Raw genomic sequence first — 26,535 nt, forward strand, 5'->3', positions numbered from 1 at the left:
TTTACTTTCTTTTTTTTTGCTGGGAGCCACCCAGAGTGGCTGGGGCCACCAAGTCAGATGGGCAGCATATATTACTACTACTACTACTACTACTACTACTACTACTAGACTCAAGGAAATCAATGGACTTAAGTACATTAATTCCCTTAATTTCGGTGGATGTGCTCTGAATTCTTCATATTTTGGAGATCCCTCAAAGTTTAAGTTTGATAAATAGGTTGTTATTGTGCATTTTCCATTTCCTCCCACAAATGTATGGATCTTCTTGCAACAGAATATTTCTTTAGACCTTCATGCTCAACACATGGAGATCAGGAGTGGAGGTGGCAGCAGATGATGATACACCATTGTTGAATCAGGTCAGCAAGCACACCCTTGCTCCTCTTTCACAGTATATGCCCACATGTGTTCAACTGAATGTTTCAGCAGGGCCAGTAGCAGGTTTGTGGCAGTGGGGGGAGGTGGTAGTGAGGTTGGCACAATGTTAACATACCAGCAAAGCCCATCCAGTGCTCAGCTCTCTCTCCTGTTAAGCTGCAGCAATGCTGGTGATGGGAGGTTGGGTTAACACTACCATCCCATCCCGTCTACTGAATATGGCTTCTATGAATCTACCAATCAGGTCCATGTCAGGAAGCAGTGCATTTCAGTGGTACCTCGGGTTACAGACGCTTCAGGTTACAGACGCTTCAGGTTACAGACTCTGCTAACCCAGAAATAGTACCTTGGGTTAAAAACTGTACCTCAGGATGAGAACAGAAATCGTGCTCTGGCGGTACGGTAGCAGTGGGGGGCCCCATTAGCTAAAGTGGTACCTCAGGTTAAGAACAGTTTCAGGTTAAGAACGGACCTCCAGAGCGAATTAAGTTCTTAACCTGAGGTACTACTGTATAGACTGCCTTTCTGCAGCTGCACTCAAGTTTTAAAATAGGGCAACCAGTAGATGATGTAAAATATAAAGTTGGTCCTGAGAAATGATATTCAGTGCTTAATTTAATAGAAAAAAAATGAGAGGTTCTGAAGGGGGTGGCTTTATGGAAGGCACACCTAACTAAAGTGTCCATTATCACTAACTCTGTATTTGTGTAAATGCCTACTCTGTATTTGTGTAAATGCATGGTAAGCACACCTTGCAGAAGCTCAAACATATTTTTTCCTGTTTAATATCACATATCCAAGGCATTCAAGAAGTCAGTGCTTAGTGAGGTGATGACTAAAGACTGAATATCTTAACATTTTAGGAACTTTGATAGCAGATTTTGTGTATAACTCAAATGTACGGCTTGGGCATCTGAAGGACAAATTATGTTGGAACTATTAACATTCACTGGCCATGTTTTCCATTGTTGTGTGTGACATAACATAATGTCACACACAACATAACGTTGGGTGGGGGGGGGATAGGTTATGATTTAGCAGAATCATTCTCAACCGATGATAAATCATATCCTTTGCATTAGGCCTAAATAACTCTGAGGTCTACAATACTTGAATGAGCATGCTGGTTTTCCTGAAGTACGTTTTGCCGTGAGCTCTTCTGTCTCTGTCAGATTGGACATGTTTTTTCCTGCCTTCCAGTATAATAATTCCCACAGTCTGAACAACCTGGAGGAGAGGAGGAGGGGTGAGGAAAACAAGTTCAGGGATAGGTTATAGACTTTTAGTCAACCAGAAATGAACAGATTTTGACGATGTCTGCTTTATTATGAATATACTTAAGAAATTGCTTTAGCAAACAGGAAGCGACTTTAAATGTAGTTCTCTTTAAGAGCCCTCTAGTGGAACTCTGGCATCATATAGAAAGTGCACCTTCTCTCTTAAATGTGATGAAATACTCATGTTCTAACAATTTCCCACACAACCTAGGTAGCTGCAATGTTGGGGTGTTTATCATTCATCTATAGGTAGTAGACTGGGAAAACTGGAATCCCGGGATATTTAATTGGCAAGCAAAATTCCAGAACGTGGGGATTTGAGAGCAGCAAAGTTGCATGGCTCATCCTCACCAGACATCATTTAGGAAAGGGTCGGCTTTAAAGGTTACATATTGCCCTCTGTTCAGCGAGTCAAATAAACACATGAAGCAGAGATATAGGGACAAATTCACTGACTGCCCCCTGTTGCTGTTCTGATCAGATTGGAGGGTGATTTTTTTTCTTTTTAAATGGAGAGTCTCCTGGATTGTGGAAGCTCCCCAGACACAGTAGCAGATAGCATAGTGCGTTTCCACTGCTGACTTGACCTCCTGGTAGCCGAGCCATTGCTGCTTACTTGAAAGGGAAGTGTTTGTGTGTGGAGAGGAGACAAGGCATTGGGGAGGTCAGTGCAGTGCAAACACACCAGCAGAAGTGCCATATTGGTTCTGCCACTGCATTTGCACAATGCTGACCTCCCCCCTTCTTTGCCTCCCCCAAAGCAGCAGTGACTCAGCTATCAAGAATCAGGTCAACACTGCCACCCAAACACACTGCCTACTGCTGCTCATGCATTCTAGGACACTGATTTTCCAGGTTTCTAAAATGAGGTTGGGGGCACTTCTACAAATACAGGAAATTCCTTGCATCTCAAGTTTACCCTCCAACCCATGGTGGGTGACCAGAAAGCTGACAAGGTATAGAGCCAATACATTCTGCCGTACCCACTGTGTTTATTTAACTTCAATACAGAACTCCTAAAGGGACATATATAGTGTTGGTGCAATTGATTATGCTATATTTTCAGTTGTGTCACACTTTTTCATTGTCCTGTTATATGACTGGCCATTGAACTGTATGTGTTCAACATAGGGCCTTTATGTTAGTCCGGCTGAATGTTTCCCCCTCAGCTTTTGTCAAAGGCGAATATTTAAACATTCCCAGAAATGACAGACATTGCGGATTTTCTTTGAATGTGCTAGAGACTGTAGAACATACACTTTTCTACTGTCCATTGTACAACCAGCTACACAAATGCATGCTATCCCCGTTTTTGGGTAGTCTAACATCATGGCACAATGAAAACATCAGATTCTATCTGTCTGACATTAACTTGGAAGTAACTGCAAGGGTGGCTCAGTTTTTGCCAATAGTATCTCTTAGGTTGGTGAATGGCACTATTTAGCAAGAAGAAACTCCAATGGAAATCCTCTTTATTACATATTTTACATGGCTGTTTGTTTGTTTTGTGTGTGTGTGTGTGTGCGTGTGTGTGTGTATGGATGTTTTATGATGGCCTAGATTTCTAATGCCTAATAAAGCTTTGGTGAAGAAAGGAAGTAAGTAAATAAGTAAGTGTTTGTGTGTGTGTAGAGAGAAGCCTCTGATTTTTGTGCGACTGGAATGTAGTATACCAGGCATAGGCAAACTCGGCCCTCCAGATGTTTTTGTCCTACAACCCCCATGATCCCTAGCTAGCAGGACCAGGGATGATGGGAATTGTAGTCCCAAAACACCTGGAGGACCAAGTTTGCCTATGCCTGTATTACACTGTAGGAGTCACTGCTGCTGCTGTTGCACTAGACACAATTTTAGCTACGCCCAACACTGGCGTGTGGCCCCTAGTAGTTTGTCCACAAGGGAATGTGGCCCTCAGACTGAAACACATTTTCTCACACTCTACTAAAACTTCCTCAACTCTCCTCCACTCTCTGAAGGTGCTCCTCAGGGGTACCTTGGACTAGGCAACAGTCAGGGTAGGATGAGGTGAGCTAGACTCCAGTGACATGTGGGGGACCGCAGATTCCACACCCCTAATAGTAAACTACATTGCCACATACAAGGGTTATGCAGCACGACCCCTTCACATCTCTCTTTCTGTCTCTCTCTGTCTCTCTCTCTTTCACCGTGTGTGTGTGTGTGTGTGTGTGTGTGTTACGTGCTGAAGACAATAAAGAGCCTGGAGATATCTCTGCATTCTCACCCTATCGGGGTTGCTGCCAGGAAGGAGTTTTGTCAGTTTTGACATACTCTTGGCATACCAAGAAGAGAGCAGGTGGGCAAGGGGAGGAGGTGGCGTGACAATGGGATGAGTGTGGGCCTGTCCAATGGAGCCAAGTGGTGATTATTGGGTGCAATTTTTCAAGCCTCGACAGTGTGCTGTTTACCAATTCTAGGGTTAAATGGCCTTACATGCACCTTTTCACCCAAGAAAGGAGAACAGCTTTGCCAGCTAAATGAATAAGGCTCTTCCATACTCCTCGAAGGACCATTTTGAGAAGCTGCGGATTATTATACAACTCTTGTTGTTGTTATTGTTATTGTTCTTCTTCTTCTTCTTCTTCTTCTTCTTCTTCTTCTTCTTCTTCTTCTTCTTCTTCTTCTTCTTCTTCTTCTTTCATTCCACATTAGTCTCAGCTAAAAATAGCTAATGAAACACCACGACACAGACATTTTAATCAATCTTTAAAAGCTTAGTAAAGCAAAAGTGTCTTCAATTGTTTCCGGAAAGCACAGAGAGTAAATGCCTGTCGTATCTCCACAGCAATGCTGTTCCACAAAACAAGGGCAACTTTTACTGGAAGTCCTGCTCTGGGATGTTGTGGAGGAGGCTTCTGGCATTTTAGGGACTTAAAGGAGAAATTCTCCTGCAGAAAAATAATGACCTATATAAAGGATAAGGTCTTCAGCATCTCACTCTAATATTTTGAGAACATTAGTGCGTGTAATGGTTCTAGGGGTTGCTCGTGCGTAAATCGACGCCACACCTGGCTGTGTTACCTGGGTGAACCCTTTCTGTCCGGACAGCCACTCACACGTGACTGTCTCAATCGCTGGCAGAATCCGTCAGTGGGCTTTCTTGAACTTCTTCCAGCAAAGAAGCTCTTTGACGCCTAGTCGCCGCCTACTCTCCCTGTGCAGGAGCCTTCTGCGCAGGGAGGGTGTGGGCAGCGGAGGACCCGTGCTCTCCCTGCTGGTCTCCGGCGAGGAGTCATGAAGCCACCTCGCCGATTCCACAATCTGCCCCCCTTCTCCACTGGTGCTACGCTGAATTCCTTCCCCAGAAGATGGGCTACATCTCTCCCTCCCGGGACGCTCTCCGGAACCCCTCCGGAGCCCTCCCTCTCACTCTGGCTCCGATGGCAGTTCCCTGACAGTGCACAATAGTAAAACTGTGAGACACCACTAACTGAGGCCGACTTGCGCCATCCCAAGAACTGTAGAAAACAGACGAGCTTTGAGAGTAAATCCAAATTCAGCACGCCATAAACAACTGCTCTGTTTCGAGGGTGGGTCTGCTTACATTCTGTTTCTCCTGCCTGGTTAAGGAAACAGGCACTGTGGAACTTAAGACAGAGGCAATCGTGGCATGCCTGTCTTAGGTGCTGTCGCAACAGCAAAAGCCTTGTCAAAACAACTCAGTTTTCAGAAGCTGTGTGCCCTCTTTCTGCAGGTCAGACCTCTGAAGCAATACACGGGCCAGCCCATAAAAACTGGCAAGTTCTGAAAGGGGTTATGTGACCTTCATGGTTACTTCTTAGAGGTTTCAGATAGGAAAAAGTATTAGCCTTGGATAATTGAGGGGGAACTCTGCATTTACAGCCTAAATCATGTACTCCTCACAGAGAGCATGTGTTGTGGTGAGATCATCAGGACTGACCTCACTGCTTGTGTGGGTGGGAGCGATTGGATAGCCACAACAACCCGATTGGTGGTCCCTCAGTTGCTGGGGTAAATGTGGCCATTGGGATTGTTTATACTGTATAAAAGATAAGGTCCTCAGCATCTCACTCTAATATTTTGAGAACATTAGTGTACATTAACCGAGAGACCTATATATACCGCTGCACGTTGCGTTGAGCTTCCTCTTTTCGCCTCATGCATCGAATCACCCGCCCACCCTCCCTATATTTAGGGTCTTGCTATGACCTTGCTGAGGACACGGTGGCACTGTGGGTTAAACCACAGAGCCTAGGGCTTGCCGTTCAGAAGGTTGGTGGTTCAAATCCCCATGACGGGGTGAGCTCCCATTGCTTGGTCCCTGCTCCTGCCAACCTAGCAGTTTGAAAGCACAAAAGTGCAGTAGATAAGTAGGTACCGCTCCAGCTGGAAGGTAAATGGCATTTCCGTGCGCTGCTCTGGTTTGCCAGAAGTGGCTTAGTCATGCTGGCCACATGACCCGGAAGCTGTAAGCCACCTCCCTCAACCAATAAAGCGAGATGAGCGCTGCAACCCCAGAGTCATCCACGACTGGACCTAATGGTCAGGGGCCCCTTTACCTTTACCTTTTTTATGACCTTGCTAAGCTGTCATTGGGACAGGGGCCCAGTAGGAATTTCCCCATTTGGCGGATTGGCTGGTGCCAGTTGGGTTTCGCCTGCTGCATAGCAATTCGTCACAACTTTGTAAGGTTTGGCGGTTAGGCATTGGTTCAATGTGGAGTTGAGCAGAGGTTGTCACACCTGCCCCTCCAATGCGCAAAAGGGTGTTCCTTTAAAGGAATCCAGGGGCTTGCTTTGGTTTTGTCTGATCCCCTTCCAGGGGTTAGGGCCACACCAGAGCCCCTGGGAGCATTTGGGGTGAGCCTGAGCCTGGTCCAATGCTCCCTCACGTGTATTGACCTCTGCCAGTGTCCAGTCCTCAGTGCTGCCCTGCCAAGGTCAGGTGCAGCTAGTTGGGCACCAATGTCTAAGCGAACCACTCACAATCTGTAATCAATAAAGTTGTGGCCAGAATTATGCCAATAACCTTAAACTAAATTATTTGTCAATTGTGTCTTTATTTATTGGGGGAGGTCTTGAGATCTTAACACGCAAGTGGGTTTAACCCATCAAATATTTCTCATTTGTTTCATTACAGAGGTTGCCATGAGTAAGGAGGTTGATTAGTTCTGTTAATTGAAATAAGAAAATAACCCACTACGTTCAGACCCAATACCTTTCTATATTGATAGACAGACCTCAGTGTTGCTTGTTGTCAGCTGCCAATCCAATCCAATGTAGAAAGGTTGCAATATTCTTCCAAGACAGATGCCCTCTTATTTGTGTCTTTTTTTCCATTTACATGAGCTGAGCTGGTTGTTGACTTAAAGTAAGTAATAATCTCTGAAACTAATGGAGGTGATGGGGCATTATAAAGCTCAGTACAGGTTGGGCAGATATTGCTCAGACAATTGCCTTAAGGAAGATGACATGGTACACTTCTTAGCAGAGTGCCCCCTATACTCAGATCTGAGGACCTGTTATTTGGGGCCCCTAACCATAGAACTTAACAATGACTCCTCTTCAAGCAAAACTCTATTTCTGTTGGTGGGTACAGATTATTAAACATAGTAAAGAATCACCAAATTTGCTCAATAGATTATGGAGAAGTGAAGGCCATTGACTGCATCAGTAGATCACACAGGTTAAAGTAATTTTTATCACCCTGCTTTTGTGAGGGAAAGTTTTTCACGATAGTGTATTTTGTATGCACTTCCTTTGATACTTATTTTAGCTCTGTGCTTTATGTACTAGAACAGGCTTCCTCAACCTCGGCCCTCCAGATGTTTTGAGACTACAGTTCCCATCACCCCTGACCACTGTTCCTGCTTGCTAGGGTTCATGGGAGTTGTAGGCCAAAAACATCTGAAGGGCTGAGGTTGAGGAAGCCTGTACTAGAATGAGTACACACTTGGCTGACCAAAGAGCAATAAACCATTTCGTTTCGTTTGCTTCACTGCATTTTGAAAACTCTTCATTGTATGCGTCATTCTGTCCTCATCTCATCAAATCCCCCTTTGCTCACCTTCCCAAAGCACACACACTTTTGCCTGCCTGAAGAAGTGGCACAGATTTGAACATGGATAGGCAACATGGTGGTCTCCAGATATTTTTGGACCCCAACTCCCATCAGTCCCAGCCAGTAAGGCTGATGGTCAGAGATTGTGGCAGTTGCTCGAGAACATCTGGATGGCAGCACGATGGCTATTCCTGCACAAGATCTATTTTCACAATTAGCTAATATTCTATAATGCCAGCCAACGAAATCACGGAAAACTCACAGTGTGATTTGATCAACACTTAACATGCTTTATTTGGTCATTTGTTAGATTTTTTAATTTGAGGTGGGGCACGGGGGGTTGCTAAAATTTATTAGTGTGTCAACAGTTTTTAGTACGTTTTGGGCTTTTTCTATATTTTTTATTAAATTTTCTGTTTTACATTTTAGAATATTCATTTAAACAACCTTAAAATATCAATGACTTCCCTTCTTCTCTTTCCATGGTTCATTTTTCATAACATAAATCCCTGCATATTTTATATAAACTGAACCATTCAGTATTCCATTATTACATCCATCAAAACTTATTTACACTGTTGAGTTTATCTTAATGCTGCCCACGTTTTCAAATGTACACAATTTCCCACCATATATTCAATAAACATTTTCCAATCTTTTTTAATGTTCTTCTTGTTCTCTTATTCTGTATGTTAGGTCCACAAACTGTGCATATTCTATAAGTTTAAGTTGTCATTCTTCTTTAGTTGGGACTTCGATCGTTTTCCATTTTGGGGCTAACAAAACACGGGCTGCAGTCATGGCATACTGTGCATAAATAACCTTTTTTGACACCTGAGAATTTCTGTCTGAATTATCCCCAGGGAAAAGAACACTGGTTGTTGTTGTTGTTTAAAAGCACTCTTAAACATTTTTTTCATTTCATTATGAATTATTTCCCAATACTCTTTTACCCTTTTACAGGTCCACTACATATGGGTGTAGCCTCAGTCTCATTGCATCTCCAGCACTTAATCTGATTCAGTCTTAGTTTTTTTTATTCACTTCTTAGCCAAGAAACATTCATACAACCAGGCCTCATTCACACCCTCCATCATTTCTCAAATGAAAATAGGGACATCCTATACAGTTCACATACTCAAGATTAATACTAATATTCAGCATTATTTCTATAGCACTTTCAAGTGTTCAAAACACGTCACATCCATCTCCTAGATGTAAGCTTTACAATAGTTCCATATGGTGCCAGTATTATTATCCACACATTATCCAACTCGTGGGTAGTGAGTCTGAAAGAGAGTGGCTTGTGTTCCACTGAATGAGTTTGTGGCAGAGATAAGATTCAAAGCAGGGATTTTCTGGATCATGGCTCCATCTCTTAGCCATTACACTATGCAGGAAGTTGACCACTCCACAGACACCATCTTGCCATGGGAGCATTCTCCTAACCAGATGTTGCTGACTTGTGTCATTCTGACCCTGCTCAACAGCTTTATTAGTATTTCACATTTCCCAGGGCTGTGCATTGACAATCTAAACAAGATCTGGGCTAATCTCTGGTTTGACTGAAGCTCTGCACGGATCACAAGGCATTGGAATGGGATGTTAGCATTAAGGCTCAATCAAGTCACTAATTTGATTTGTATCACTTTGTAGTTTCTTTCCACACACAGTCCAAATATATAACACACCAAAGGGAAATAATACACACACACACACACACCACTGCCTAATCAATCAATAAATCTGCAAGGTGGCAAATGGAGCTATTACCTTCACTGTGTACCTTGTTCAGGCTTGCTGCTGGCAGCTCATTGACACAGAGATGAATGTCAAATGATTTTTTTCTGATAGGGAAAGAGAGGACTAACTCCCTCCCCCACAATGGGTGTCAACTCCACTAACAGTTTATAAGCAGAATCATGTTCAAAATAAGTTGCTGCTACGTTGGTGGTCCCCCCAATGATACTCTGCAATGCAAGATTGAAAAGAACTCTTCTAATATTTCAGTATCTGATCACATTGTGTTCATTTTCATAGAGCAATGTCTATTTCACTACGAGAGGTATATATTTCACAGTGTATACTGCAAGCATACCGTGGCTATATGGTTAAACTGTTTACTGGGCAGACTGTATTTAATACACACACACACACACACACACACAAAACCTCATGGGATAGCAACTGCAAACATGCTAATCAATGAAGTTACCCCAGAAGGAACCCCTTGGTTTTGATGGAACCCCTTATATGGAATTTTATATATAAATTTTCCCTCAGCTCTTTTTGCTGGCCCATGTAGGACCAGCATGAATAGTTGGCCCCACTGAATATTTTGTTTTCTCCCCTTATGGCTTTGATCTATAGGCTACCACTAAAACGAGGCTGCATTTTAAGCTGTATCTAACTTACATTTTAATCAACTGGTTTTTTTATTGTTTCATTTTGGTTTGGTTTGGTTTTTAATGTTTTTACTGTATTTATATTCAGTGGTAGTCGCCCTGAGCCCAGTCTTGGCCAGGGAGGGCGGTATAAAAGAATTATTATTATTATTATTATTATTATTATTATTATTATTATTAGGCTCCTTCCTTTTGATTTTAATGATATCCTGGATTTGAACAATTTGATGAGCTGTGTTTTAGTGTGTGTGTGTGTGTGTGTGTGTGTGTAAAGCTCTCTAGTACTGTATTTTTAAATATTTGATTTTTTTGTTATTGAATAAGTTTCCTAGTGAGTGCGTATATCATGAAAAGTGGGATCAAAATCTATAAATAAATGAACAAATAACCATGATGGGAATGTGCAGATGATGTAATAGCTCAGCATGTGTATATAAGCAGGGTGTTCAGGAAATGTGCATGTGCTTGCATGCGCATACACACATGAAGCAGGCATGATTCTGATCCCTCACCCAAACGTCTGCATATGGCATCCTTTTTTCCTTGATTTGATTCAGCATGTTGTCAATTTCCCAGATGCATCTAGTTGGCCACTGTGAGAGGTGAGAAGATTGGACTAAAAAGTCTGATCCCACAGGAGCTGTTCCTCCTCGGTCAGGTCAATGGTGGATCTAGTATAGCATCAAGTGGCCAACCAGATGTTTATGGGAGGCCTGCAAGCAGGAGCACAAGAGCACTTTCCCCTCCTGTGGTTTCCAGCAGCTGGTACTCAGAAGCATTTCTGCCTCCTCCAAATATAAAATGAGAGACATACTAAATAAGGATATTGCTAGCCGGCTCGTTTATTTAGAATCCACACCTGCATTTTCCTCTGGGTGGTTTCTTTATAAATACCACAGCAACATGTCAGCGGCAGATTATTATTAATTTTTTTTAGTGGCTGTTTTGAACCATCCAGAAGAAGTATATTGTTCATTAGGTGTTTGGCAAGCATGTATATAACAACAACAACAACAACAACAACAACAATAACAACAATAATAACAATAATAATAATAAATAAATGTTATTTATACCCCGCCCTCCCCAGCCAAGGCAGGGCTCAGGGCGGCTAACACCAGCAAGATAGGACATTTTCTGCTAAGAGAAAAACACATTTTGCAGACCTTAAAGAATTAGAGCCCATGCTGAAGCTAGTTGTTTTGAGTTGGCAAGGGCACTTCGTGATAAAGTAATAGAAAACAGCAAGATAATCCTGTGCGAATCAGAAGGTAAATTCAGTGAAACAATTCTTCCTCTCACACTCTGGACACCTGGAGGGGATACCTCATGCTGGTTGCTACAGAAGCTTCTTATCTCCTCACTGTTGCTGGCCCTTATTTTGAGGATATGCTTCTATGTTAAGTTTAACACACCATTTGGGGCCACTCCCTATAACAGGAATGGGGAACCTATGTGCCTCCAGATGTCATTGGGGCTCCCAACCCCCATCAGCCCCAGCCAGCATGGCCAATGGTGAGGGATGATGGGAGTTGTAGCCCAGCAGTGCCTAGAGGCCTTCAAGTTCCCCACCCATGCCCTCTAATATTTTCATTTCAATTCACTTTTTGGATACTGCCTTTCTATATTACTATATGTAAGGTGGGTTACAAGCAGAAAAGCAACAACAAAGGTCACACACATTATAAAAATTTGATCCAATGCAAAGAATCATAGAAGCAAATCTATAAAATAAACATTAAAGCAATATTCAGTAACAAATTACAATATAATAGTACACAATACAATTAAATATCAACAAATAATAATTAGACAGAAATTCACTATTAACAATTATAATAAATAATGACTATCACAATCCCAAAACAAATTACTTACATAAATTAACTAAGGTAAAAAACTAAAATACAAAGTACAAATACAAAATACAAATTAATATATAACATTTAAGAACTATTCAAAACAACACCCACCCGAATATTCATGTGCGTAGGCTTGTATGAGCATTCATTGCCTTTATTATGCAATGACAACAAGAAACTTATTTTTACATGTGTGAAACTGCTCAGGGGAGTTGGGCAGGGAAAAGTGTCCTGCTTCTCTCTGTCACTTAGGCCCTATCTGCACTATTTAAAGCAGAATCATACCACTTTTAGACAATCATGGCTTTCCCTACAGAATCCTAGGAACTCTCTAGTCTGTTGGGCAAGCAGAGCAGCAATGCTGGATACAGCCCTAAATATTTGCAATATAAATAAATAATATCTTCCTAACTTAAGGAAGAAAACCATCAAAGTAAATCTGACAGTTTTCACTTTTGGAGACCTTATGGCTGTTTTCATGGAAGCCACTAGGATTTGAAACAGCCTGATTGTCTGCAGGAATGCAGGAATCACACATAACAGAGCAGTCCTAAATGTTTTCAAATGACTTTTTAATTGTAGCGGCTCATTTGCTTCGCTGCTTAGTTGCCACCTGTAACTTCGCAGCTGTCAGAAGAAAAATCATCAACCCATTTTGTTCCTGGGGATTTTAAAAATCTAAACAAGTAATCTAAATTGTATGTTAGCCCACAGTTTACAATAACCTTTGGTTATTGCAATGCATGTAAGATATTACTCCAGGACCTCATTCTGAATCTACATGTGTGCATTTATGCATAAATCTATCACGCAAACTCCTTAGTGTGCGGGTTTCAAACCACAAGGTGTATAGGTATCATTATCCATAATTTTCCATCACACACAAATTTACTACTGCTGCAAGTGATGTATCTAATGAACTGAGTAGTTTTTAAAGCATAGGAATGTTCTTGGTTGCTTTCCTGAAAGTTCCTCTCTCACCAGCTACTCCCAGATGTTTCCAGCCCCTTTTAAAACTTCCTTGAGTTTCTGTCTCTGTTTAAAGCCTCAGATTCCCATGCCATTTGCTCTTTAGTATGTTAAGTGAAATCAAAGTGTTGGTGCTGACCTTTAAAGCACTAAATGGCCTCTGTCCAGTATATCTGAAGTAGCATCTCCACCCCCATCATCCAGCCCGGACACTGAAGTCCAGCGCCAAAGGCCTTCTGGCGGTTCCCTCACTACGAGAAGCCAAGTTACAGGGAACCAGGCAGAGGGCCTTCTTGGTAGTGGCACCCGCCCTGTGGAGCACCCTCCTACCAGATGTCAAAGAGAACAACAACAACCAGACTTTTAGGAGACATCTGAAGGCAGTCTTGTTTAGGGAAGCTTTTAATGTTTGATGCATTACTGTATTTTAATAATTTGTTGGAAGCCACCCAAAGTGGCTGGGGAAGCCCAGCCGGATGGGCAGGGTATAAATAATAAATTATTATTATTATTAACTTTACTAGACCTGAGTAGCCCAACTAATCAGGTATTAGGTCTTGGAACTTGCCTTTGTAAGAAGACCTCTGTTCCTCTGAATAGTAGAGTGTGCTTCAGAGAGACAATATCAATTCCCCTCTTCTCGATTAATTTAAACACTATGACATCTATAACCTATGTTCATGGACTACATTCATTTTATCCTGAAAACACCCCTCTGGTGTGGGTTAGGCTAAGGAAGAGATACTAAATGCCCAAAGCTCAGTCAGATGGCTGTATAGCTGAGCTGGGATTTGAGCTAAGGTCTCCCTGTTTCATGGCTCTTTAGCAACCATGCTGTCACACACAAGCTGATTCATCCAAGAAGCCTCAAATAGGCCCCATTTCAGTGGATGAAACATGGCCTTTGAGTTTTGTCTCCAGCCTTGCCTACACTCAAGGCTTGCTTCTTGCAATATGCTGCTTTTAGCTTCAGCTAATACTTCACACCTGTTTGCAGTTGTTACAGGGGATTGTAGAAGCCAGAGGAAATTACACAGACACTGTCCACCCCCAGATCTAATATTCCCCTTCCATGTGGTTTTGGGATACATGCAGGTTTTGAGTTGTACTTGGAAAGCATAATGCATGTACTGACATCTGGAAGTATCATAACGATTGCTGTAAGAATTATTACCATAGCTGGGGATGAAGCCTACAGCTCTGTAGCAGAGTTGGTCTAGCAACAGCTTGCTTTGGTTATTGGAAACATACTCTAGACCAGATTTTACTGAGAGGAAAAGAAAATAGAACCTAATCTAAAGATTAGCGTAATAAACTGGGCAGCAAATTTTTAAACTGATGACTGGTTTGAATTTTTTGGCTTGTTTGAATCATTGATTGCAGAGCAAAATCAAGAGAACTTTCCTTTAGAAGTGTTTGAGAATGGAGAGGGGGAAGTTACTATCTCTTGGGGGGGGAGACACATGTTCTTCCTGTCCCAGTGTTTCTAATGTTGCCAAAGTCTGAAGTTTCGGTCTTCAGAGATCCAAATTCAATTAGAAAACATCTGGGCCAGGATCCAGAAGGTTGTGGTGAAGGAAAGCTTCTGCTTCAACCCTCTGCTAGCTGCTGCTCCTGGTACTCAGAGTGGCATGAACATCTGTGATCAGAAAAAAAACCAGGGCGGCCACCAGATACAAATGACAATATCCATGCATTTGGTTCACTGGATTTTAGTCCAGAGCTACAGGCAGCTCAGAGTCCTCCAAGTGGCCCAGGGCCAAACATAAAGATGAATGGTGATTGGAGACTCCTTTGGACGACTTTGATGTGCAAGACGTGGGAGGAATGGAGATGTGGATGGCTTCCATGTTGCATTGGAAGATGCCAGCAGTACAAGGCAAGGGTGGCCATGTGTCCAACTTTACAGAGTGCATTTCTCTATTTGAGGGGCTGTCCAGTCCAAGACGGGTTTGAGGATAGAGCCCTAGAAAGGATGGACTTTGAAGATACCCATCAATAATGAGTACTTGGACAGCAAGACAGGTCGGTTGGTCACAGCCTGTGCTGAGATGTGTTGTGTTTATATTTAAATTTTAGCCTCTCTATTTTTGTAAATCTGAATCACTCTGTATAAAGTAGTAATGAATGTTTCAAGCAAATCTGCGCCATCATTTGTTGTCTGTTTGGGTGATGGGTTTTCTTTGGGGGCAGGGGGGCTATGCATAAGTGATCAGCCTTTGCACAGAAGATTTGTACGGTCCTCAGACTCCAGAGAGAACGCTGTGAAGACAAGTTACAGGAGGTGTGCATTTTAATTCCATTATGATTAAGGGAAGAGAGGAAGCACTGTAAATTTCTGGCTTGCAGGTGCAGAGATACATTTTAAATTGTGGTAGATAAAAATACTTAGGATCAGATAAAGGACATGTTCTAGATTCATTCATCAGCTAGATTCATTCATCAGCTCTAGCTACATGGTTCCTTACACACCTTCCTGCAGTGTTGTGAGTTCACATCACAAGGAATCTGCTTCCACATCACAGCCTGCCAATTGTGACAGTTTATGAGATTATTTCGTCCTTCAGCAATCTGCGCACTACTGCGCATCAGTCCATTTCGCCTTGTGCATTTTTGCAGCCTTTTACACAGGAGATACCAAATCTCTTTCTTCTATCCTAGTACAGTAGGCATGGTTTGAGTATGGAGTCCCCCAGATGGGCTAGACACCCTTCAGAGATGTGAAGTTCTATGAATCAGACGAAACCTGTTGACAAAGCTTGAGGTTGCCTCATTCCTGGACAGATGCCACTCCAAACACGCCGCAGGCTAAGGAAGGTGGGTGTTGTTGGTTATCTGAGACACATCTCTTTACATTTCATAATAACAGCCTTTCAGGAAGAACTCTAATTAAAATGATTCCCAGCGTCATGTTTTCAAAACATGGAGTGAAATGAGGCAGGGTTTGAAAATGGCAAGAGGGTAATATTTTTAATAATAAAAAAAAACCCAACCCAATCCTCTTCACTGAGGCCATGCAACATGAAGAAAAGGAAGTAGGCCTTGAGGTGTTTTTCTCTCTATATATTTCCAGCAGTACCATGAACTGACATGGTGTTATCTGTTAATTAAAACATAATAGATTGAGTGTTAAGTTAAAGCCAGTGCTTCTTCTCATATTGCAGTAACTCAAGTTAAGCCAGGTGCATTGGTTTTAATCTCCCCCTCCCCAGTTCTTATATTGTGCATCGAAACAATGTCCTTGGGAACTGGTTCTTTGTAGATTTATCCAAACACAAATTGTCCTCTGCATGGTCATACAGCAAGGAGAATTCGAAAGTAACTCTTACAGTTAATGCCTATCCTGCTCATGCTTGAGAGGGCAAGGGGTATAAATACACAGACTTTTATCCAACCAAATATATAAATAAACAGACTTTTATCCAACCAACTGCCCAGGACATGCTGGCGGACAGCGACGATCAAATTACTTTACTAGCGGCCGAATTTCTAAGAGCTGTCCATGAAGAAAGAATGGGCCATGATAAGGAGACGTAGTGGTTGTTAATGGTAGCTGATGATGTTGCGTTGTATTATTATTTTATATTATATTGTATTATGATATGTATGTGTGGTGTGATATGCCTAATAAAGGATTTTGAATTTAATTTGAATTTACACAGAGGCAGAACTCAGTTCCAGCGCCTCTCAGGTGGGCGCCATTGCCATGATTAGAGAACAAGAGAGGTGTTCATAGTGAGTTCCAGCACCTCTTTTTCTAGAAAAATAGCACTGCATAGATGGACCACTTTCTCTGTCGGTGCTTGCAGAACAGCATGTTATTGTTTAGTCATTTAGTTGTGTCTGACTGTCCATGACCCCATGGACCAGAGCACACCAGGCACTCCTTTCTTCCACTGCCTCCCGCAGTTTGGACAAACCCGTGCTGGTAGCTTCGAGAACACTGTCCAACCATCTCGTCCTCTGTCATCCCCTTCTCCTTATGCCCTCAATCTTTCCCAGCATCAAGGTCTTTTCCAGGGAGTCTTCTCTTCTCATGAGGTGGTCAAAGTGTTGGAGCCTCAGCTTCAGGATCTGTCCTTCTAGTGAGCACTCAAGGCTGATTTCCTTAAGAATGGATAGGTTTGATCTTCTTGCAGTCCATTGGACCCTCAAGAGTCTCCTCCAGCGCCATAATTCAAAAGCATCAATTATTCAGCGATCAGCCTTCTTCATGGTCCAGCTCTCACTTCCATACATCACTGCTGGGAAAACCATAGCTGTAACTAAAGCAAAAAGCACAGCATGGCAGACATTATTTACCATGTATGTCTCCCCTCCATATGACTTCCCATCCATCTCCCACCCTGAACTCTGACATCCAGAGAGGAAAAGAAAAAGCAGGATCTGTTAAATGGAAGATATGTCACTTTAAATAGTAACATCCCTGTCATAATCTTTCTGCACCCAAGGATTGGTCTGAAGGAAGGAAGCTATGCTGTTTTAATAGTACAGTTGTACCCTGGATCCTGTCTGACTTGCAAGTCAAACGTTTTGGCTCCTAAACGCCACAAACCCGGAAGTGAGTGTTCTGGTTTGCAAATGTTCTTTAGATCCCAAACATCAGATGGAGCTTCTGCAGCTTCCGATTGGCTGCAGGAGCTTCCTGCAGCCAATTGTAAGCCATGCCTTAGTTTACGAACATTTTGGAAGTTGAACAGACTTCTGGAACGGATTCCGTTCGACTTTCAAGGTACCACTGTGTTTAATAGCATACAGTGGTACCTCGGGTTAAGTACTTAATTCGTTCCAGAGGTCCATACTTAACCTGAAACTGAAGCACCACTTTAGCTAATGGGGCCTCCTGCTGCTGCCGCGCCACCGCTGCACAATTTCTGTTCTCATCCTGAAGCAAAGTTCTTAACCTGAAGCACTATTTCTGGGTTAGCCAAGTCTGTAACCTGAAGCGAATGTAACCTGAAGCATATGTAACCCGAGGTACCACTGTATTCTATTTAACTGTATTATTAAAATATAGTAATAATAATAATAATAATAATAATAATAATAATAATAATAATAATGTTTAATAGTATTGTTTTAGCTGATGCTTTACCATGTTCACCAACTGCCTGGAACATCATTTTGTTGGAACACTTGACCAGACACAGACCTGGTTTGCTGTTATTACTTCATTCCACAACTCTGTCTGTATCATTTTTCTGTGTACCTGTGTGTGTGTGTGTGTGTGTGTGTGTGTCTGCGTGTGTGTGTTTTGTTTTATCGTTTTGAAGTTTGACACCCTGGGCTCCTTTGGAAGGAAGGGTGGGGTAGGAATTTAATAGATAACCAAATACTGAGTCCCATAATGATTGTACCACTTCCTCAGAGTTATACTCATATGGACACTAGCAGTTGGTTCTCCAAGCCAGTGATGGTGAACCTGTGGCTCTCTAGATGCTACCCAGCTTCTGCTACCTCAGTCGGCTTATAACAATATTTGGAGAGGGGTGATGGGAATGGGTAGACCAGCTCAAAGCAAACTGTGCTCCTCTGCTCTAAGCAAAACAGTTGAGTCTTTATAGCTGATCATCCTCGGTCTGCCTGATTTCTTCTCCTCCTGAGATCCCCACAGTACCACTTTTGTAGGAAGTTGCAAGGTGGTACTTAAATTGCTAGAAGCATTTACAAACACTGTTCTCAATGTGTTCTCTCTCTCTCTCTCTCTCTCTCTCTCTCTCTCTCTCTCTCTCTCTCTCTCTCTCTCTCTCGTGTGTGTGAATGAAAGAGAGAGAGAGAGTCATTGCCCCACCCACCTCTCATAAAAATAAAGAAACAAACATTGCTGGATACCAAATTTGGTCAGGACTGTCATGTTTTGTTGGAACTCTGTAAGCAGTGCAGTTGCAAATTTTAGCAACAAAGTCTTCTCCCAGAGTTCATTTTCTTTGTAATGCAAGAAATCCTAGCAATGCCATTTTTCCTTTTCTTTTTGGTTATATAGTGTTTCCGCTGTACATTAACTGCGCAAAGCCACTTGGACTGCACTCCTATCACGGGGGTGGAGAAGGAGGAAGGAGATTCCATGGCAACTGCTCTGCTACATTAAAAACCCTGCCAGCTCCCTGCAGCCGAGGTGAGAGGTGCAGACAGATTTTTCTTCTTTCCCGCCTCCTGTTTTCTGTTTTGTTCCTTCGCATTGACCCTAATGAGAGGTGAATTAACTGTGTCAGTTCCAGGGCTGGCTTAGTTTCAGGTCCGATAATGTCCATATTTGGAGAGGAAACATTTTTTTGGATCGTGGAGATGCAATATTGCCCCAGCCCTGTCCCTAAAAGGCAAGGTTATGGGCCCTTTCATCAGCAGTACATCTGTTCTGGGTGACTGTTCTACCAGCATACTTGGGGGTCCACAAAATGTCATCTTGCAGGTGAAGCAGAGCCTTTCTTGGCTTTGGTGACCCCTATTATCCCCCACTTCTCCCCTCATCTTCCCCCACACCAATACATTCTTTAAAAACCCACAATTTTTGAGGATCACTATTGTACCCATTTTACAGATGGCAAAGTGACGCTGAGAAAGAGCAGCTTGTCCTGGGGGAAACAACAATTGGCCATGGAGTACACCATTTATTTTTAGGTGACTTTTTTGGGCCAGCCACAATTTTTTTGTTTTGAATCAAAAGCACCAGATACAAAGATACCAGATACCGAGGCACTGGCCAGCAGTTTGGCAAGGGGGAACAAACAATGGCCACCAGGTGGCAACAGCGATCAGTTCTGCCTGTAGCACCACATCAGGGAGCAAAAAACATTATACGTATCTTCTTTTTTTAAGCAGGGGAAAGAAAATCAATGCTGGTTCATAAATAAATAATGATGATGATAAAAGAATATGAAAATGAATGCAAAGTGATGGACAGATAATAAAACAAAATAGAATTCTAAGGGGGGAAGGACCTAGACAGCTCAGTTGATTAGAGCACAGTGCCGATAACACCAAGGTTGCAAGTTCAATCCCTGTATGGGACAGATGCATATTCCTACATTGCGAGGGGTTGGACTAGATGATCCTCAGGGTCCCTTCCAACTCTACATGTCTATGATTCGAATGAATATTTTTTATTCATTAGATTACCAGACTTTACATTGAGGAGCATTGGCTAGCCATCTAAGAGTATCACAGAACCATTTTGAAACGGGCTGGATTGTGCATAGTATATAACTGATAATAAATATAAAACATAATAATTGTATGCAATATTATAACTGCATACAATATTATAATGGCAGAATGCACGAAAAGTATATGTTTTCTATAAAAGAAATCCAAAACCTTTGATTCCCGAGTATGCTAAAGCTATCCACCGCTGTGTTTGCTATGAGGACGGTATGTATAGTTTTTGGTACCACACCTCAATACATTACCGACCCTAAATCACTAGGCTTGGCTGGCGTATTGACCTGCAAAGTGAAAGACGTAAGATGTGATAGATGGACTGTATGTGGATACCAGGCAAACAGCCCTTAAATTAACGGAAAGCAGTTTAAAGCAAGAGCCATCTAAATTCCAGTAAGATAAAGCTCGTGACATACAGGGGACTGTCTAACAAAGAACCTATTTTGGCAATGGCTTCCTGAAATGGAAAAGGGAAAAGAAAAAAAAAAGTTCTTTGCTTTGGACCATTGTTCGTCAGTTAATCCTATAGACGTATATTTCTTCATCAGACTCGAGTGAACAGAGGAAGAAGCAAATCTGGCCTTGTAAGTGAGGCCTGAATTTAAAGAAGAGACAAAGAAAGGTTAAATAAGCAGAACTTTATAAATGGTGTCTGAAGGACCGCACGTGCCTGGACACTCTTGTTCACCCACTCACTGCTAATACGGGCAGGAAAATATTGCTTTTCATAATTTGACATAACTTTTAATTTCCTGCTCCCTCCCAGCATCATTCTCTTGTGTCTCTGTCGCTAGATCAGGACACTCTCCAGAAAGTTATTGCAGCAAATGGCACATACCTGCAACACAGTCACCATTTTTATTTCCATAGTATTTCTGTTTGGAGGAGTCCCTTTCCTTCTCTTATATTTCATAATCGATGCCAGCTCAGTGTTCATAGGACTGTTCCCACATACTGTCAAACTGGGACAAACTGGGGCTTCTAGTTACCCCCAAGAGTTTGATCCAGAAAAAGGACTTATCCATGCTTACTTTTTAGCCCTTTCAAAGCTCTGTATCCAAGAACTTTCCCCCCCCCCCCCAGAGCTTTCCCCACAAAAACCTGCTCTTTAAAGCTGAATCGGAGCAAATGGCAATTTGGGTTTTCCATTAGCCGCACAAAGGTCTTGGTGATAGCAATGCAACAGGTAAGCTGCTGAATCTCATCACTGCTCCTGCCTTCTTAAAGCAATAGCAGACCTTGGGGGTCTGCCTGTGTGATGCCAAAATTTGGCACCCCCTCCACCTCTCGCCTTCCATTCTACATCATAGTTGTGGTGCCCCCAGAGGCACCCCAGAGGCTCTGCACTCAGTGCAACCCTAAATTTGCCTCTGCTGCAAGGAAAATACATTTGAGCTTCAGTGGGGGGGGGAGACATCAAATGGCCAGTGCTGCTGCCTCCTTTGCCACTACTCTCAACTCACCTCACCCCCGCCCCGGGACACTGCAAGGGCTGCTGTTCAACACTACTCCTACTCTGAGTAGACCCATTTAAGTTAATGGATGTGACTGTGGCGATCACACAGGGTCCCCAGAAGTTTAACGGTCTATTGATCCCTGTGCCACCACTGTGCTTGCTTCCTCGCTGCCACCAACCCGTTACTCTCGGGTAAAACACTGAGTCCAGACACTTGTTAAAATTGAACCAAATAAACAAGTTTATTTTATAAGCATTAACAAGTTTATGGTTTCTCAGATAATATTCCCTGTCAGTTTCTTAACTTTAGTTTCTTTACCGGCCTATACCTTCCTAATACCTTCTGACTGATTATCTCAACTGTTTGACTGACTCCTCTTAACAGATTCTCTCACATCAGACTAGCCCAACCCACAGACTTATCCTCTCAGTCTCTTTTCTCACTCCAGACCAACTTGTTAACAACTCGAACTCTAACTCCAGCTCCTTCCCTCAGGTCCCCATTGGTTAGTCATTTTACAATTAGTTAACCCTCTCCTTATGAACCCAGTATGATGTCACACACCTAGGAGGGCAAACACCACAGTGACCAACATAACAATTTCAAAGTGGGTCTAACCTGAGTAGGAGATGGTTGAATACACAGGTGCTAAGTTGCACTCAACTTGGGGGGGACGACACTTCATGTGAGGTCACAGGCATCGTGCGTGTGACGTCACATGCGTCGCACATGGATGTGATGACTGGCGCACCGGGAGAGGCTGACCAGGCTTCCTCCCGATGCAACATTTGTGTGCCAGGCCACACTGGTTGGCCCAGGGCAACATCTCACTAGTCCTCGTAGTGTTTCCTGATTCAGCATGGCCCAGAGTGACTTCCTGGCTTGTTTTGGACTTTATCTTTGTAAATTTTGTTGTAATTTTGCATTGAAAATTAAAAAAAAAATTATAAGAAAGAAAGAAAGAAAGAACTGATACATCCATGGTTTGCTGCCTGTACCACGTAAATGCCTCACGATCAGGCAATAGGGATGTTATTGTGCAGTGGCGGCGATTATGATGAATGACAAAATGTGTAATATGTGATGCTTCTTAAAACAATGAGTGCTTATGCACACTTTAGCACAGTAGTCCAAGAACAGATAGTAGCGGTTTGTGTGAGCACACCCCACAGATACAAAGGCACAGATAAGAATATCATCAGCAGCAATGACAACCACAAAAATCACAACAAAGGCCCTGTATGCACTATGCATTTAAAGCACTGTGATGCCATTTCAAAACAGCCGCAATTTCCACCAAAAAATCCTGGGAGCTGCAGTTTGTTAAGGCTACCGAGACTTGTTAGGAGACCCCCCATTTCCCCTCAGAGGGTTACAATACTCAGAGTCCTTGAACAATCAGTTCCTCTTCCTAAGGAACTCTGGGTTTTGTAGCTGTGTGAGGGTTAACAACTCTCAGCATTCTTAACAAATCGAAGCTCCCATAATTATTTGGGGGAGTCATGGCTGCTTAAACCGGTATCCTAGTGTGGATGGGTCCAAGATAAAATGCAACACAGAACTTAAAGGCAGTGCATCCAGAACTAATGGGCAGGTGGGATTCATTGACCATCAAAAGCAACACAGGCCTCAAATGCAAACAGCAAGATTAAATAGAAAGAAGTGGGAAAGAACTGCAAGATTGGAGGAGAAAGGCTGATAAAGGAAAAGTAAAGAAATCAATGCGCCACACTGATATTTCATATGTAAAAGAATATGCATTGCACATAACATCCACTGGGGACTCCCTATGCATACTTTACAGTCCGGGCAAAATGTTAGCTTCACATTGGCTTTTAAGTCATGCACAACACTATTTTGCCACAAGTTGTTTGCCATAGTCTTCCAGTGGGGCAGGAAAACTACAGGAAAACCACTGATAGGAATTTCACCAAAACAATGAGAGTGGGTGCTCCATGGAAAGTCTCTATAAAGTATATCAGTAGTTTTTGACAAAATTAAAAGTATACTTATGAAAACTGGGGAAAAGGGATCAAACTGTCCATTTCCATAATTTTTTAACTTGCTGTATCTGTGGCAATTTTTCATCTGACAGATTTGGAATTTGGTTCCTTTGTAAAGATAAAGGTAAAGGACCCCTGGACGGTTAAGTCCAGTCAAAGGCGACTATGGGTTTGTGGTGCTCATCTCACTTTCAGGCTGAGAGAGCTGGCGTTTATCCACAGACAGCTTTCCAGGTCATGTGGCCAGCATGACTAAACCACTTCTGGTGCAACGGGACACTGTGATGGAAGCCACAGTGCACGGAAACGCCGTTTACCTTCCCACCACAGCAGTACCTATTTATCTACTTGCACTGCCATGCTTTCAAACTGCTAGGTTGGCAGGAGCTGGGACAGAGCAACAGGAGCTCACCCTGTTGCAGGAATTCGAACCGCCGACCTTCCAATCGGCAAGCCCAAGAGGCTCAGTGGTTTAGACCACAGTGCCACCCGCATCCCCAGTTCCTTTGTAGTCCTCATCAGGCACATCCATGTGTGCCAATCTTCAACTTATTAGCCCAGCAGATGCCACTTTTAGAGGCTACACAAACACTGAGGCTTACAATGGTGTTTTTGCTCATATAAATTATTTATTTTAAAGATTTATTACTCACCTTTCCTTTAGTTGATACCAGGGTAGATTATAAACCAAGCATACAAACAATTTATAAAATAATAAAGGACATCGGACTGACATTGTCATGCACATTACCAGTATGGACTTGGGGGGCAACCAACTTGGTGAGGTTTGTTGTAAATAGATCTCAAACATGTTTTTGAAAGGGTAAATGTAGGTGTAGGAACTCTCAGGTTTTTGTTTTATCAGTGTGATGCGAACTCTTCCCAGGCAGCCAGTATGGTACCTGCAATTTCCCTTAGGGTTAAGATAGAAGCTTTGAGCAGAGAGAGAGCTTCATACTGTCAAATGCACTGTGCAATTGCTTTGTCCCTGTCCACATTACCATAGTCCCAATCTATGAGTGGGGTGTGAAGGAAGAGATGCATTTATCTTTAAAAAGAAGGAGGAAAGAATAGGGAGAAGACCTGGTCATGGATCTCCTGCCACCTCATTTAGGCTGGTCCTCACTTTCCCCGGCATTTTGCATTATGGCATTGTTACTATTGTGCTCAAAAGGAGGTTGGCTTTTTCACTAGTAACACAAATGCTGGGGAACGCACTTCTTGCAGAAATGCAAGAGGCTCCATCTGCATTGGTGTTCTGCTAGCTTTTGAAGACACACCTCTTTACACAGACATTCCCATGCTCTCTTGACCCGAATAATCCGTTTTAATTGCTGATTCATTGCTGTGCTGTTTTAATGGGATTGTTTTAGTGTGTATTTTAATTATGGTGTGTTTTTAATTGCCCTTTATTTATTTATTGCAATGCCATGCAATTGATCCTTGTGCTTTGTAAACCGCTTAGAAGCCATCCGGACTCTAAGCAGCATGCAAATAAACAGGATGCATTTTATATAAAAATCAAAGTTCAGTTTGAAGACTTTTGGTGCATATTTTGCTTTGTGCATTGGGCAATTGATTGCACTGCACGTTTTGCAGTGTGGACTCGATTCCTGGGTGTTTTATGCAAAAGGGTGGATATGTGGTTTTGCAGTGGTGCTGCTTTTCGGATAGACTTGATCCTAGGGCTGTGGGTTCAAGCCCTGTGTTGGGCAAAAGATTCCTGCCTTGCAGGGGGTTGGACTTGATGACCCTTGTGACCCTTCCAGTTCTACAGCTCTATGATTCTATTATCACTTCCCTGCCTCCTTCCCTTGCCTTGCTCAGCCTTTGTTTTCAGAGGCCTCATGACCAGACCCCCCCCCCCATGCTAATAACCCAAGAAGCATCCTAATTCCTCTCTTCACAACATGACTCATCAGCCACCCTCAGCCCCTTTCCTCTCTACATGAAGACACACACCATTCCACATATAGGTTTGCTGTCACAAACACACTACCAGATGCTTTGAGAAGCCAGAGTTTAATTGGGAAAGAGGTAAGTGCAGACTTGCCCACATTATTCTTCCCTGTGCCAGGGATCACAGCCGTTTCGAGTTAAAGCAAGAAAGAGCCAGAAAGGGGGGAGGGAATGTGCATAGGCCTAATTCTCTGCAGGATTTATATTATTATATGGTAAGCATTTGCACTCTATACAATAAAAACCAAGTTGGCTTTACTTTCACAGAAAAGGAAACACAACAAGACCAAAAAATCACAAGCTTGATAGTAATTACAGAGAATAGACATTTATTTTATCCTTTTACTAGCAGGACCAATTGTGATTTTTATGCTCTGAGAAAGCTCACTCTTAAATTTTATGTCTTGCGCCGCATTGCCAAATCTAAGTCTAATGTTGTTGTGCTAAACAGATGACAAAACGTATTCCTGAAACCTTCATCCCATAAAGGGACTGGAATCGGGAAATGTCTAATGGGAGACAGATCTTAAGAAAGCACCATATTCAAGCTTAAATCTCCATCAATCTTACTATTTTCATACCCTACCTTTCTTCCAAGGAGATCAAGGTGGTGTGCATCTGAGGCATGGAATCCACTCGCCCCAGGTCACACAGTGAACTTCCTTGGCTTTTGCATGGAGTTGAACCCTGTCCTTCCTTTTTCTAGCCCGAGACACTAGCTGCTGTACATCACTATCTCACAATAGTTTACATCACTATAGATACATCACTATCTCACAATAGTTTCCCCAACCCAGTCAATTCTTTCTTAACTCTCCATTGCCCAGATCCAGTCTGTTACTACTTCTCAGGATCATAGATCTTCCCAAAGCAACTCACAATAAAATAATCACAACAAAGCAATGAAACAACATTACTAATTGCATTAATAGTGATCAGGACCAAACAGTGATTTGGTCCAGATATGTGGACCAAAATGCTGCTATTGTTCAAAATATGCACATCTCTGAATTTTGCAATGGGTTATT

Source organism: Podarcis melisellensis, assembly GCF_964234715.1.
Source record: "Podarcis melisellensis genome assembly, chromosome: 2".
Classification (NCBI taxonomy): Eukaryota; Metazoa; Chordata; class Lepidosauria; order Squamata; family Lacertidae; genus Podarcis; species Podarcis melisellensis.